Source organism: Triturus cristatus, chromosome 6 (assembly GCF_964204655.1).
Source record: "Triturus cristatus chromosome 6, aTriCri1.1, whole genome shotgun sequence".
NCBI classification, from domain to species: Eukaryota; Metazoa; Chordata; class Amphibia; order Caudata; family Salamandridae; genus Triturus; species Triturus cristatus.
In genome coordinates, this window is record NC_140589.1 from 1,817,833,434 (window position 1) to 1,817,850,887 (window position 17,454).

Genomic DNA, 17,454 nt, shown 5'->3' on the forward strand with positions numbered 1-17,454 from the left:
GCCAAGAAACAAGTCGACAGGAAGGAATCCAACTACCTACCGGTGGGGGAGAGACTGGGCGAAACTCTCCAAACTGGGCCTAGCACCCCTATTCCCTTGTCAAACCTTATCTAAACTTGGGGAGGCAGTTGAGGAAAGTTACAACAGATACAGTAATTTTATCAACAATGTCCTGGAAGAATATATCCCAAGGAAAAAGCTCAAGGTCAGAAGCGCGCCCTCGGCCCCCTGGTTCAATGAGGAACTGAGAGTGCTACGCGCAGCCCGCCGACACACCGAGAGAAGGTGGCACAGGGCCTACCTAGAAACCGATGAAAAAGCCTTGAAATCTATACAAGCTCAATACAAGCAGGCTATTAGGGAGGCCAAGTCACAATTCTATGCAAGTTCCATCCTGCAGGCATGTAATGGCTCTAAGGCTCTCTTCAATATTGTAAGAGACCTTAGTAACCCTGGATGCCTGGCTAATAGAGTCCGGCCTTCGCAAAACCTGTGCAACGAGGTTGCCACTTTGTTTATTGACAAGGTCACTAAAATCGTGGGTGGACTTCACCACAGCAGAATGGAAACTTTGCCAGCTAGCGAGGTCGTCCGGAAGGACATCTTTCTGAACTGTTTCCCACCCCCCACGGAGGATGCTTTTGGCACCATTGCTCGGCAGATTTCATCTGGCTCGCCCCTCGATCCCCTTCCTCATAAAATCTGGAAGGAGCATGGCCCTGATTTATTTCCAGGCCTGTGGCAAATCTGCTGCCAATCCTTGAATGAAGGAGAGGTACCAGACTGCTGGAAACGGGCGATAGTCACCCCCCTGCTGAAAAAGCCATCTCTAGACCCTACGTTGCCAGCCAGTTTCCGTCCCATATCTTTACTGCCAGTTCCTATCAAAATTCTGGAAAAAATGGTCAGCAAGTCCCTGTCAAACTACCTGGAAGAGAATCAGTTGCTGGACAGGGACCAGTTCGGATTCCGGCCGGGGCATGGGACGGAAACTGCCTTGACAACAGTGATGGACAAACTTCGTATGCGAGCCGACAGTGGAAAGTCTTCAGTTTTAGTGTGGTTAGATATGTCGGCCGCGTTCGACACGGTCAGCCATGCCGTACTGTTGTCAAGACTGGAAGGTCTAGGGGTAAAGGGATGCGCCCTGAAATGGATACGCTCCTATTTGGCGGGCCGGCAACAGGCAGTCATGCTGACACCCTTTACTTCCCCCTGGTCTTCAGTTCGCTACGGAGTACCCCAGGGTTCGGCAATTAGTCCGATCCTTTTTAATGTCTACCTAGGCCCACTGATCCCCATTATAAAATCCTATGGAATCGAAGTGTTCAACTATGCGGACGACATTCAACTGCTGTTCTCCCTTGAAGGAGAGCATGCGGTCCCTATGAGCTCCTTTCAAGCATGTATGGGGCAGGTCTCAGATTGGCTGCAAACTAACTCCCTGCAGCTGAACACTGAGAAAACTGAGCTACTGCATTGCCACGCTGCTAGAATACCTAATCTTCTTCTGGGCGAGTTCAGGCTTAGACCAGAGGATGCCCTATAGAAGCCGCCAAAACAGTCCGCAATTTGGGGGTCATGGTGGACGAAAACCTCCAGATGCAAACTCAGGCCAACAAAACAATCAGCACCTGCCTCTCCCTGCTGAGAGCCCTTCGCCAAATTCTCCCACTTCTACCAAGCAAGGCTAGGCCCTTAGTGGTCCAGAGTGTAATTTTGAGTAGACTAGACTACTGTAATATCTTGTATTTGGGTGCTCCCCAATACATTGTGCAGGGGCTGCAACGAATCCAGTCCTTGGCAGCCAAAATGGCACTGAAGCGACAACGTGATTCCTCTGTGTTGCAGGCACTGAAGGATTTACACTGGTTGCCTGTGAAAGACAGAATTAGCTTCAAATCCCTAGTCATGGTCTACAAAGCTCTACACAACACAGGTCCGCTACCTCAGCGAGAGCGCTTTTCATGGTATGAACCAAAAAGACTCCTCCGCTCTACCAGTCAAGGACTAGTACCCGTCGCTAGGATTAAACTAGCAAGGATGGGAGGTAGGGCCTTTGGCACGGCAGCCGCATGTCTTTGGAATAAAATCCCCCAAGAACTGAGACTGGCCGAATCCTTGTTAGGCTTTAGAGGAGGCCTTAAAACTTGGCTATTTGCCAAGAACAAACAGTAATTTTCCCTGTCCAGCTGACTGATCGTCTGCCATGCTCTTTACCATCTCTGTCTCCAAGCGCCAGGATACCCGTTGGGTGACAGTCGCGTTATACAAAAGAGTTATACAATACAATATATAAAAAGAAGTTTTACAAAAAATATGGTAAAAATAGCATTCATTTGTGTATATATATATATATATATATATATATATATATATATCAACGGAAATTGGAGTCCCAACGCGCTCTCGGAGACAAACAGAATCACCAGGGAAACGAAGGTCACTTAGACACAGGTAGGTTTATTAGCATCATAAACCTGCTGCAACGCGTTTCACCCGCGAACGGGCTTGTTCACACAGCGTGTTCAAAACAATTGTCACAATACATACTGTTTCGTAAAGTAATCATAGAAAGAGGACTTCGAAAAGTCTACTCATAGTACATGTATCAACAGAAACAGTTAATAACACACAGCGCCATATTGTACTCTGTTTCATGTCGATAAACAGTGTTGAATAATAAACCAAACATGTCCTTTAGTCATCGCACATCATGATTTTTCAGTCGAAAACAAACATTAGTTTAAATAGCGTTTAGGCACAGTGATAATATCAAAAGTTATTAAGTGGCCACAAACCGTGTAAGTTCCCGGCAAGGTGGCGCAAAATTTCTCTAGATTGACAATATCAGGTGGGTCTGCGCTCTATCCAGGTTGGGATCTCTATTAACTCTGTGCACTCAAACAAAAATACATGTTTGTACAAGTGAAAGAAATGAAACTTTATGCGATCACGTGATCGCACAGCAACCGCTCTTCCTCTAGGCAAGGGTATTTGCAGATAGTACAAATAAAACTTTATGCGAACACCTTATCGCATAGCGGACATTGTTCGTCAAATAGTGACTGGGAGTAGCCTATAATAGACTCAGGCAATGAAACTCATGTGAGTGGAGGGAAAAAGCCGCTGTGAGTAGGTCGATACACAAATAACATGTGAATTTAAGTAAATGTTATGTTTGCCCAATAGTGGCGCAGAACCGACTCTACTACATTAAGATAAGTGCGTAAAACATGCGGAGATGTTTGTATGTATCTAATTGGTGTATCGACGAGTGTCCGTCTTGAGTGATCACCTTGTGTAAAAGGTGGTCTGGACCTCTGTTCAGGGTCCCACACTGCAGTTAATTAAAGTATGTACGTGGCAAATTGAGTTGTCCTGTTTAAACTTAGTTCCTATAAACACCCATATGTGTAAATCAAAATGTGAGAACGGAATCAAATTGCAATGAGAGAGAGAGACTATAGTGCAGCGTGGTCCTGTTGGCAATAGTAAACATAGAAATTAAAGTTTAATCATAGCTAATTAGTGCATCGTAATATAAAATACATGGATATCTAACCAAAATCTCAACTACTATAAAAAGTACTTGATAGTAATCAGAATACTTGATAGTTGTCAAAGGCCCAGTGGCTGGAAGTAAAAACGAAGAAAAGGATAGGGGCCCCCTCGTTCCTCTAGGCAACAGTCCCTTCCCTTCCTCCTGCAGGCAGAAGAACAAGATAAAAGAGAGAAAAGAAGCATAATGAGAAAAAGCAAAAAGAGAGTCACAAGTCATTAAAATACATGGTCTTGTACAACATGGTTCAGTAAAGGGATTCATGTCAACATATTGCTAGATAAAATACTCTAGAGTAGGCTATGATGCTAATCACAGAGCTAACATTTAGCTCCCTCCTACTAAACATGGTTTAAGCAAATAGAACGATTTAAACCATAACGGGATCTTTTAAAAGTACAGAAAAAGAAGAAAGAAGAAAGAAGAATAGTACACATGTCACAATGTTACTGCCTGTCATTCAATCAGATTGTAAATGAATTGACAACTCTTCGTCCAAATTATGCCCATTTGGGAATCTGGTACACATCCCAATGATGTGTCTTGATTCCCTTTGTCTGAGCCGTAGGGTCCGATCCCCCCCACGTTTGTTTGGTAAGATTTGTTCTATCCCATAGTAGGAAAGTTTTTTGCAATCCGAGAAGTGGAAGCTTTCGAAGTGCCGAGCGATAGGATATTGCTTATCCTTATTCGTAATCGCTCTCATGTGTTCCAGGATCCGTTTTTTTGCCATGTGTGTTGTACTTCCCACGTACCTAAGTTTACATGGACATTCTAGTACATAGATTACAAAAGTACTATTGCATGTCAGGAATTGATTGATTTTGACCATCGTGTTAGTACTTGTGTTCCAAAATTCCTTCACCATGCGACTATTGGCACAGGCCTTACAGTGTCCGCAGGGGAAGAAGCCTTGAATATTGATGCCTCTCTGGACAGTACTGGTTGTAAGGTCACTGTGAACAAGTAGGTCTCTAAAGGTGCGGCCCCTCCTGTAGGTGATTTTCGGTCTATCTGGTATACCGTCGCCTATTATGGGGTCACTTTTCAAAAGCTTCCAATTCTGTATCAAAATCTTTTTTATTGGTTCAGAGTTACCATTAAAGGTTAGGATCATGCGTGCAGTGTTAGAATCATCTTCTTCTCCTCTATGTTCTTGCATTTTATCTTTTAAGAGAGTATTTCTTTCAACGTTAGAGATTTTGTCCATTGCCCTTTTTAATACCCACTGTGGGTACCCTCTTTCTCTGAATCTTTTCATCATTATTTTTTCTTCGCTTTGGTAATCTGTAAGATTGCTACAGTTTCTTTTAGCTCTAAGCAGCTCTCCGTACGGGATGCTCCATTTCAAGTTGTCTGGATGACTGCTCATAGCGTGGAGCAGTGTATTACCTGCCGTACTTTTTCGATAGAGGATAGTTTGTAATTTATTTTCCACCACCTTAACTTGGGTATCCAGGTAATTCACTTGATTGCGACTGATGGTGCTGGTAAAAGTCAGATGTTTGTCATTTTGGTTCAGAGACTGAATAAAGGAACTTAATTCTTCCTCTTCGCCTTGCCAGATGAAAAAAATGTCGTCTATGTACCTCAACCAAAGAGCAACTTTGGTTAAGGTATCACAGACGATGGTGCTCTTCTGAAGGTCCTCCTCCCATGCTCCCATGAAGAGGTTCGCAAAACTCGGGGCAAAACATGTACCCATTGCTGTCCCTAAGGTTTGCTTGTACAGATCGTTGTTAAACATAAAAAAGTTATTCTGTAAGCAAAACTTGATCATGTCAAGAATCATAGCTGAGTGTTTTAGGAAGCTTACATTCCGCCGTTTGAGAAATCTGGCGCATGCCTCCAGGCCTTGTTCATGGTCAATCACTGTGTAAAGGGAATTGACATCCAATGTAACCAAGATATAGTTACTTTCCCATTTGAATTTCTCAATTTTACCTAAGAAATCCTTGGTGTCTCTGACAAATGATGGTAATGCATGAACAAAGTCTCTGAGGAAATGATCTACGTATCTGGAAACATTTTCTGATACACAGCCTCTTGAAGAGATAATAGGTCTCCCTGGTGGATTGTCCCTATTTTTGTGTATCTTTGGGAGTAGGTACATGACAGGCAGAATGGGATGATCTTTCTTAAGGAAACAATATTCCTCCCATTCAATCAGTCCTTGATCTTTCCATTCAGATAGTTTCTCCCAGATATCGTTGATGCTTGCATTGTACTCTATCCTACTGGTCTGTGAATATGTGGTACTGTCACTCAGTTGTCTCACAGCCTCTGCAATGTACATGGTTTTGGTTAAAATCACAATATTGCCCCCTTTGTCTGCGGGTCTTATGACAATATCGTCATCCTTCGCCAAGTCCTCCATGGCTCTTTTTTGGGAAGGTGACAAGTTGTAACCAAAGTTGCGTAATTTCTTAGGCCAATTCTTCTGTCTAAATTTAAGGAGATCATTGCCTACTACCTCTTGAAATGTATCAATATTGTCATGGTTCATTTTGGGTAGGAAGACAGATTTGGGCTTGAATTGGCTACATGCCGCTTTGTCATGTTTGATTTCGAGCTCCTCTAGTATGAGTAACGAATCTGCACTCATTTGTGTGCCATCAGGGTTATTCTGTAGTTCATGTATTGTCACCATAGCATCTATATCACCGATTGTGAGATTAGATTCTTGTGAGGATCTTTCTAGTTGTTGGAATTCACGGTTTTTAACAGGTTTGAGTTTGTGCCACTTTTGTAACTTCAACTTCCTACAGAATTTAAAAATATCAATCCTACTATTAACATAATTCATAGGAACAGTTGGACAGAAAGATAATCCTAAGCAAAGTGTTTTTTTATCTCTGCTACTAAGGACTTTAGAGGTAAGATTAACAATCGTCTGATTTACCATCTTTTCTTCCATCAGTAGTTCTTCTTGGAGCGAGTTTGCCTTTTTCCCATGTGCTCCGCTGTATCTCTCATGTTTCCTCTTCCTGTTCCTCTTCCTCCTCTTCCTCTTGTATTCCTTCCTCTTCCCCTTCCTCTTTCCCTCGGTGCAGGGGAATCGTCTCTCTGGTCTGGTCTTGTGTCTTGTCTGCTCTTCTTCAAGAGACGATACTCGTCTAAAAAAGTTGATTTTGGACGTGTTGCACTGTCTCCCATGTCTTGGAGACTTTCGGAGGAGGAGGTGGTGGCTGACACATCTGTATTTGTATCACTGTTGTCAGTTACAATATTAGTATTTTGATTGTAGGATTCATTTGGTTTCGTAGCAGAGTGCTTCCCATTAGTTTCATATAGATAGTCATATTTTTTACTGTAGGTCAAGATCCGGCCTGTTTCATAATCTCCGCAGTCGCGGTGCAATTTCCTTTGTTTTCTCCTTTTGATATCTTCTTCAAGGATCTTAAGGCGTTTGCGCATTTCTTCCAAGAAGGTCTTAATTAATTCTTGTTCTTTATGTTGATTCAGACTTTCTCTCATCTCCTCAATTTCTCTTTTGATGTTGTCTCTGTCTGACCAGGCATATTTGACCAGGATGGTCAACATATTCTTTGAACTGTTAGCTGAGTTTGAGGACCAGTCCTCAAGCATCTGTGGGTCTGGGGATTCATATGATGGAGTAATATGAATTCTGAGGCCACGTGGTACCATTGATTTTTCAATGTAATCTTGCAATGACGTGGCCTCCCACCACTTTGACATCTCCTGTTTGTGCAATTTTTCAAATTTGGATAGTGTGTCCATAATTGTTTTTTCTGAGGCCGTTATTGTTGGTGTGGGACGGCCTCTGCCAGGTGCCCGGGCGAACAAGGTTGCTGCCGCCTCTCTTCTCTCTCTCTCATCATCCATATCGACAATTCTTGGGAAAAATTTCCCTGTCTGTGTGACCCCGTGACCCTGGTAAAGAGTTCTCCCCCTTTAAATAAAGGGTTCCCCTTGCTACTCGTCGTCCGGCAGATAGGGAATCAGTGTCATTATATTCTCTTCGTGCCGTTGAAATTAACGCAACAGAAACGGAATTTAGCTGCACAAACAATAAGTAAGGTAAAATGTTCTTACCTGCACGGTGTCTTCCTGCGTGCAGTATACTGTAATCCGGGTGCAAAAGTAATCCGATCTGTGAAGTAGCGGCGAACTTCTCAAAATCAATTTGTTCTCGAAGTCACTCTTTCTGAAGTTCAAGCCCCAAGAGGGGTGGCGCGAACCGGCAGAGACGACCGGTAATTACTATCAACGAAAATTGGAGTCCCAACGCGCTCTCGGAGACAAACAGAATCACCAGGGAAACGAAGGTCACTTAGACACAGGTAGGTTTATTAGCATCATAAACCTGCTGCAACGCGTTTCACCCGCGAACGGGCTTGTTCACACAGCGTGTTCAAAACAATTGTCACAATACATACTGTTTCGTAAAGTAATCATAGAAAGAGGACTTCGAAAAGTCTACTCATAGTACATGTATCAACAGAAACAGTTAATAACACACAGCGCCATATTGTACTCTGTTTCATGTCGATAAACAGTGTTGAATAATAAACCAAACATGTCCTTTAGTCATCGCACATCATGATTTTTCAGTCGAAAACAAACATTAGTTTAAATAGCGTTTAGGCACAGTGATAATATCAAAAGTTATTAAGTGGCCACAAAACGTGTAAGTTCCCGGCAAGGTGGCGCAAAATTTCTCTAGATTGACAATATCAGGTGGGTCTGCGCTCTATCCAGGTTGGGATCTCTATTAACTCTGTGCACTCAAACAAAAATACATGTTTGTACAAGTGAAAGAAATGAAACTTTATGCGATCACGTGATCGCACAGCAACCGCTCTTCCTCTAGGCAAGGGTATTTGCAGATAGTACAAATAAAACTTTATGCGAACACCTTATCGCATAGCGGACATTGTTCGTCAAATAGTTCGCCACCTTGCCGGGAACTTACACGTTTTGTGGCCACTTAATAACTTTTGATATTATCACTGTGCCTAAACGCTATTTAAACTAATGTTTGTTTTCGACTGAAAAATCATGATGTGCGATGACTAAAGGACATGTTTGGTTTATTATTCAACACTGTTTATCGACATGAAACAGAGTACAATATGGCGCTGTGTGTTATTAACTGTTTCTGTTGATACATGTACTATGAGTAGACTTTTCGAAGTCCTCTTTCTATGATTACTTTACGAAACAGTATGTATTGTGACAATTGTTTTGAACACGCTGTGTGAACAAGCCCGTTCGCGGGTGAAACGCGTTGCAGCAGGTTTATGATGCTAATAAACCTACCTGTGTCTAAGTGACCTTCGTTTCCCTGGTGATTCTGTTTGTCTCCGAGAGCGCGTTGGGACTCCAATTTTCGTTGATAGTAATTACCGGTCGTCTCTGCCGGTTCGCGCCACCCCTCTTGGGGCTTGAACTTCAGAAAGAGTGACTTCGAGAACAATATATATATATATATATATATATATTACCTACTGGCGGTCGCCAGTAGGTAGTTATAGTTAGGACCCTGTTTCCATAGGAAAACCGCAACATTCTATTTTGAATAACTTTGGCGCCGGTCGACGAATCCTCGCCAAATTTTCAAAATATATATAAATATAGAATTAAATACATAAGCCCATAATAATAATACATATTAAACAATACTAAAAAAAAAAGAATTAAACTCCAAGAATAATAAATACACTATTCCTACTCCAGTCTGTGCAACAGTAGGGGAAGCGTTGGACACCGAAGGGGGAAAATTTACTATTCCCACTCCAGTGTGTGCAACAGTAGGAAAAGCGTAGGACTCAGGAGAGGTTAAGTTTACTATTCCCACTCCAGTAGGTGCAACAGTAGGGAAAGAATTGGACTCAGGACGGGTAAAAGTTACAATTATTATGATACATTCACAATTACCATAATTATCAATTAAATAATAATAAAATAATAATTCATTATCATTCAATTATTTCTTAATTAGCTTCCCACCCTGCAACCGTAACACAATAACTTGCACCTGACATATAATTTGAAAAATATCCTATTTACACCATATAAATAATTCAATTAATTAATTGTCATTTAAAAGAATTATTAATTAATTATAATTAATGTACTTCCCACCCTGTACCCTTATAAACAACACAACCCACACATAAAACATAACTTATAAAATACATTAATTACAAAATGTGCATAATTATCAATTAAATAATTAATAATTAAAAAGTATTTACTAATTAATTGAAAACCAATTCACTTCCCACCCTGCAGCCCAAACATAAATCAAAAAATATATTAATTACACAATTTACAATTAATTTTTAAATATCTATAATTAATTTACTTCCCACCCTATAGTCCTCCAACCCACGCCAAAAACTTAACAAAGAAAAAATGAAATACACATTTACATAATTATCAATTAAATAATTCATAATTACAAATTACTTATTAATTAATTATTATTAAATTATTTCGCACCCTATACTCTTACAAACACCACATCACGTTACAACCATATAAATGACAATAAACAATCAAATTCAATTAAACAACAACTAAAACTTTACAAACTATATTGAAAAACATTACCAATAATTATACAATTTTTAACACATGCAATTAAAAAATATTTTATAATACATAAAAATAATCATGAAACAATATTATTAACAAACAATATTAACAGATATTTTAACATGGATGTTAACAACATATATATTTTTGACATCAATATTACTGACATTAGACCATCTGTATTCTTGTCAATGATATTCCTGCATCACGATATTTGTGAATCATATTAAAAACTTGATATTTCTGCATCTCAATATTTTTTACTCAATATTTTGCCCGAATACCACAAGGGTCAGGTTGGCTTGCCTTAAACCCCAGTGTGGAATTCAAAAAATGAGTAGAACAACCATTTTTGGCCACTTTACTAAATAATCACCCGTTTGGACTTGAAAGTGTGGAGTTAAGTGTATCATTCTGTAACATACTATTGAGCTGCTGTTCAGTGTAATTTATTGAATGTTGCCCATTTTCAAATCGGACAATGGAAGAAATGTTAGGTGCATTCTGCATTTATGTCTTTAATGTTTGCCAGTCCTAGACAAGTAGTCTGCTGGACGGCATTATTCAGAAAAATCATTTGTGTTGGAATTAAAGCAGGCTCAGAACAAGGTGCCTGTTCCCTGAATTTACCACGGTTCAGTACCCCAAATTGATTTCACATCAATGGTATCCTTCCAATAATCATAGTCTTTTACAGCTAATTGTATGACAAACAAGTCTGTATATATTAGGTTGGTTTGTGTAAGACAAGTTTAAAATAAAACGATTTTGGGCCTAATGTATTGTATCCATAAAAATATGTGAATTTATCCCTATATGTTTTCGAGCTGGACAATGAGGGAGTTAGACAATGTTCCTATTGTGTATCAGTCCAAAGATATCATAAGGTAAATTATCCCAAACAATTCCATCAGTTACTGGAACGGCTGTATTGTTCAAAAGCTCGTTTTAGCGTATGTGAAGATGAGTGAGGCGTTAACACCTTGTTGACCAGTTCTGTGTCAGAGCATTCTGGAAGGTAATGGCGATTAATCAGCTAGAAGAAAACCGTCACAAATCCAATCAAAAGAAATTGAAAAACCAAGGAAAGTGTTATCAAACGTATATCTACAGAGGGACCAGATAAATGCATTTCGGCCCAAACAAATGCAGGCCCATGTAAGTGAAGTTCTAGAACATAGGTAGTGTTAAATGGGTGGGACGAAAAATCATCTGTTCCCACATAATAACCAGAAGCAGTTTGTTGAAAAACAGGAGCCACAGGTATAGGCAAAGAACTGGTGGATTCCACAAGGGGAGGATCAGCTGCAGATGATGCAGTAGTAAGTATTGTACTCACTCTAATCGTGTGGCTGGAATTAGAAGAGGCAGTGGGAATTAACTAAAGTTCAGTCTCCGCCCTCCCCAGCTGGAGAGAAACAGCTACGATGGTGCTCCAAAGCTGCAGAGGAATTTTCTATATGGTAGTGAGAGGAGTTGGGGAATGACCAAGAACCCCTCCTGGCCTACTGTTTAGTATAGGCCACATGATGTGACTTGATGTGATCAATGGAGACAAAGCCATTATCTTTAGAACCAGCAAGCGGTGACAAAATTACAGTCTTGTACCTTGAATGCCAAGGACTGGCACTGGTGCACAGTATGATGGGCCAAATGCCTTCTTTACTGCAATAATATCTTGAACAAGATCCCCAACTTGTGGAATTCAGAAGGAAGGTGCTGGCTGCTCCTCGATTCCTGCAGAAGCAGACATCTTGAACCGTTCATTGGATAAGCTATGGCGGATGTTTTGTAAATCCTGTAAGGCAGCACAACTGCCATTTATGTCAAAGTGCGTGGATTCCGCCACAATCTCCAGACTGTCAAAGTCTGGAACGTACATTTTAATGCCAAAGAGGACTTTGTGAGGGGTCCAGCCAACCAGAGATCCTTTATAAAGATTATCAAGCGCTCTTTGTATACCATATAGGTGGTGGATCCAGCTAAACCCTGTACCTAATACTCTAGCTCTTAAGGACTGCTTTAAATCACGGTTCATCCTCTCCACAGCACAATTGCCCTTGGGCCTGTATGGAGAAGAGTGATGTATCTCTACACACAAGGAAGCCATAGAATCCCTATTTGCTTTTGAAGCAAAAGCAGGGCTCTTGGCTAAGTAAAATGTAGTGTGTGCATATGTTCAGATAAAGAGCTGCAAATCTTTAATCCACATGTTGTGGCCACACTCAGAGGAACCTTGATCAAGAATCATTTGCAAGTAGGATACATTTCACAACAGCTGAATTAAGAGGAACACAATAGTCCAAATATATGCAGCCTAAAGGATTGTTGAAAATCAACAGGTGTGTCTTCGGTGGGCATGCCATGGTTGAAGTTTTAATTTGTTGACAAATGTCTCAACAAAGGAAATATTTTTTTGGCCTGTTTGGCAGATGCTGGTGAGGCTGCTGCCGCTTGACAAACATGGCTATTGGCGATTATATATGTGTGTGTTACTTGGCATCATTTTTAAACCTCCTCTACTGAATTTTAATCTCACCTGCTTCCTTGCACTCGCCCCGTTCCACCATGGCTGAGCACTGATTGTGTGGAGGGCGTATCAATCTTCTTGCTGGCCACTCCCTGCCAGCTCTTCACCCCCGGGTGTCGGAGGTTGTTTTGTTTTTCCTGCCCTCTCTTCCATTTAAACTGATGTGTCAGCGGATGCGCAGCGGATGTTGGTGAGGCTGCTGCCGCTTGACAAACATGGCTATTGACTATTATATGTGTGTGTGCGAGTTACTTGTGCATAATTTTTAAACCTCCTCTACTGAATTTTAATCTCATATCACTTGTGCATAATTTTGAAACTTTCTCCATAGAATTTTAATCTCACCTTCTTTCTTGCACTTGTCCGTTCCACCATGGCTGAGGACCGATTGTGTGGAGGGCGTATTAATCTTCTTCCTGGCCACTCACTGCCAGCTCTTCAATTCTGGATGTCGGAGGGGGCGGTCTAGTTGTTCTGCTCTCTCTTCCATTTAAACCAATGTGTCCGCGGACGCGCAGCGGAAGTTGGTGAGGCTGCTGTCGCTTGACAAACGTAGCTATTATATGTGTGTGTGCGTGTTACTTGTGCATAACTTTTAAACCTCCTCTACTGAATTTTAATCTTGTATCACTTGTGCATAATTTTGAAACCTCCTCCATAGAATTTTAATCTCACCTGCTTTCTTGCACTCGCCCCGTTCCACGACGGCTGAGTGCGGATTGTGTAGAGGGTGTTTTAATCTTCTTCCTGGCCACTCAAGCCAGCTCTTTACTTTTGGGTGTGGGAGGAGGCGGTCTAGTTTTACCACTCTCTCTTCCATTTAAACCGATTTGGGAGGGAGGGGTGGGGGGGGCAAAGCAGACCGCTGGCCAAGATATGTGTGTAAAAGGCCGCTTTATTGGAGACCGGTGCACATTACAATTTTTTAACAACCTTGGCCGAAACGCCTTCCAAAACTTAACCTCACTAAATATAACATAACTAACCCCGCCCACCACCCCCTCCCCTAAATTCCTTCGAGCCCGCCCCCGCCCGTACAATACAACATTACAACAATATCAAACATTACATTCCTGTATAACCCCCCCAACAATCTCTAAATACAAACCTTCCGTTAAACCAACTCCCCTGCCTGCCCCTTTACAGCTATCGGCCCCCAAACTGTGTAACCGGACTAAACTTACCAACCTATCCTTTCCCTGTCGATAACCCAACTCAACAACATAACTCCACCAACCTCCGGTAAAACTATCGAAAATTGACCATAACCCCCGCACTGCACCTGCTCCAAGCGACAGAATACAAGCGAATACCAACCCCTGCACACCTGTCCCCAGAAACCGACGAAAAATAAAACGGGGAAAAAAGGGGGACATAAAAAACCCAACAAAAGTGTTTTTTGAGGGAGGGAGGGAGGGCGGGGACAAAAAACACCAGACTAGCCAAGCTCCCAGCCACCAGGTCACCAAACCTAAAATGGTGGCCGGGAGCGGGCGCCCAAGGCATTTATACCTGGGCTGATTTGGTTAGAAAAAGGAGCCCAAATTCGAAAAAGGCCGCGCGGAGCCAGCCACGCCCCCCCACACGCCCCCTCCCAAACTGCCCGGGGGCGGGGACTCCCTTCGGTCGCCACCCCCCCCAAGCCCCCCTTGGGAGGGAGGGGTGGGGGGGCAAAGCAGACCGCTGACCAAGATATGTGTGTAAAAGGCCGCTTTATTGGAGACAGGTGCACATTACAATTTTTTAACAACCTTGGCCGAAACGCCTTCCAAAACTAAACCTCACTAAATATAACATAACTAACCCCGCCCACCACCCCCTCCCCTAAATTCCTTCGAGCCCGCCCCCGCCCGTACAATACAACATTACAACAATATCAAACATTACATTCCTGTATAACCCCCCCAACAATCTCTAAATACAAACCTTCCGTTAAACCAACTCCCCTGCCTGCCCCTTTACAGCTATCGGCCCCCAAACTGTGTAACCGGACTAAACTTACCAACCTATCCTTTCCCTGTCGATAACCCAACTCAACAACATAACTCCACCAACCTCCGGTAAAACTATAGAAAATTGACCATAACCCCCGCCACCCAGAAAGAGGGGGGCGGTGCAACTACCCTCCCCTCTTTCTGCCCCCCCCCCAAAAAAGGGGCTTGAAACACAACGAGCCTAATTCCGCACATTCAAACACCGAGACAAGACCTCCCGAAGCTCCAACAAATACAAATCCATGCCCAACCTCGACAAATGGACCCCATCCCCCCCGAAAAAATTCCACCGCCTCAAAACGAATATCTTTGTGCGTCACCCTCCCAAAACCCAGATCTCTGCAAAACCTGGAGATTTCCAAATTCACCTTCCTCCGGGACCTGTCAATCACCCTGGGATTCTTTGCCCCTCTCCACACCCTCTGCGGAACCTATTCTGTCCACAACACGTGACAACCCGACCATCTCTCCTTCAACAAAGCCAAATCCCGCTTCATGGCACGCAATAATACCACCCCTTTTACACTGCAAAGATCATTCTCCCCCAAATGTAACAGAAGAATATCCGGGCATTGCCCCTTCACCATGGCTTTGTTCAAACACGGAATCAGCTCCCTCCAAAGCATACCTCCCTTTCCTTTCCAAATCAATCGAAACCGACTCTCATTAAAACCCAAACTCCCCCCAAAATAACTCTTGCAAGCTTGGACGTGTGCCCACTTTACGTAGGAATGCCCCACAATCCACACCGTCAACTCCTGTGTACTTGGCCCAGCCACCGAACCTGAAAGAAAAACAAGAATGAAACTCAAGCAAAAGAGGTAGACACAAGCGCCTTCGCTGCAGGTTCTCGCACATATTTGTTAAAACAGTCAGATGACCAGCGCCCTAAGGGCATTATGTCGCCCTGAGACCAACCCCGATTATGCGCTTCGGTTGCCGCCCCAATTCGAAAAGAGTGCGTCCCAAACTGGGCCCCATCCAGACCCATGCGCTGCAAACCCTTACGCAGCACCATGCGCAGCTGATAGTCCGTGACACGCGCCCCATTCATATGCCTGAAAACCAAATCGCCCCCATTGCCCCCTGATAATATCTTCCATTGACGTGCCAAACGCAGCGGACACGTGCAGCTGGGGGCTCCTGCCTCTAACCACACCCCCGTACCCATCCCTCTCTGATCAGTTTTCGAGCTTGACAACCAGATGTTCACACCCGTGTCCGAAAAGAAAACGTCCTGCCAACGAATGCCCTTCTTAATCTTAGTCCCGAGAAGCTCGGAAACCCGAAAAGCCCCAAAAAACATGAAAACCATAAGGGTGGCGAATAGCGAAGCCTCAAAATCATCTCTGCAAACTTCAGGCAGAACCGTCAACAAACGCGCTAACATCTGCCAGGAAATGGGTAAACGGGACATCACATTTCCCCCCCGCTCCCTAGCCCAGCCCTCGAGCATCCTGTGTCCTATTTCCCCAGCAGACGGGGAATAGCCCCAAAACAGCTTACCCATAAAGGAAATCCCCGCCAACTTCCCCGCAATGGTGACTCTAGACAAACCCTTATCGATGAGGTCAAGGATGAATTGAACTACATCCTCTGAACTTCGCCACCCTTCTTCCCTCCTACGCGCTCCTGAAGCCAAAAATTCCTTCCATGCCAGAGCGTACGCTGCACGAGTTGAAGCAGACAAAGAACCTACCACCAGCTGAAATACCCTACGTTGCCGACAGACCAGAGGTGCTCCGGCATCGGGGTCGGTGTCCTGTCCGCCTCCTTGGCCAGCCCACGGAACCTCTCCCACTGCGAACGAGACAAAGCATCCGCGATGTCATTGTCCACACCTGGCACGTGCAAAGCCCTGAATGCAATATCGTAACGCAAACAGCCCAACACAAACACCCTCATCAATTTCAATATCTGCTCGTCCCTGGCCGACTGCCTGTTGACGATTTGCACCACAGCCATGTTATCCACACGGAACAGGACCCTCTTATGTTCTAGCTCCTTGCCCCAAATGGTCAGAGCCACCAACAACGGAAAAAGTTCCAAAAAGGCAATGCTCCGCCCACCATTCCTCCACTCCTGCGGCCATTTCTCTGAACACCAACGCCCCTGCCAGTAGATGCCAAAACCATCACTGCCCGCTGCATCTGAAAACATTTGTACGTCCCAGTGCACATCCTCATCTCTTGCCAGTGGAACTCCGTTAAAGGAGTGTAGGAAAAAGGACCACATCCGCAGGTCTTCCTTCACACCTGCTGACAGACGCACATGATGGTGAGGCAAATGCTGACCCGCCAAAGCCCGGCCCAGACGCCTACAAAACGTCCGACCCGCCCGTACCACTCTGCAAGCAAAATTCAAGTGGCCTAACAGCACCTGGATGTCCTTCACTGTCACCTTCGGCCGAGCCAACATCAAGTCCAACAACGCCAACATTTTGGATTTCTTATCCTCGGGCAAATGGGCCTGCATCGCAACTGAGTCCAGCTCAATACCCAAAAAGGAGATAACAGTATCAGGTCCCATCGTTTTCTCCGGCGCCAAAGGCACCCCCAATTCCTCCATAATCTCCTGAAAAGACTCCAGAGCCTGTCGGCATTCCAAAGAGCCCGGAGAGCCCACAAAGAAGAAATCATCCAAATAATGCGTGACCAAGCTGTGACCAGTGCGGTGCGTGAAAAACCATTGCAAAAAAGTGCTGAACATTTCAAACAGAGCACATGACACCGAACAGCCCATTGGTAAGGCCTTGTCCACATACCATTGCCCCTCAAACTGTATACCCAACAACGGCCAATCGT

General features: G+C 43.6%; 1 pseudogene; it reads left to right on the top strand.

Annotated features, from left to right (window-relative positions):
• LOC146822084 (fucolectin-4 pseudogene) overlaps window positions 1-17,454 on the top strand; it is a 252,151-nt pseudogene that overhangs the window by 198,607 nt on the left and 36,090 nt on the right.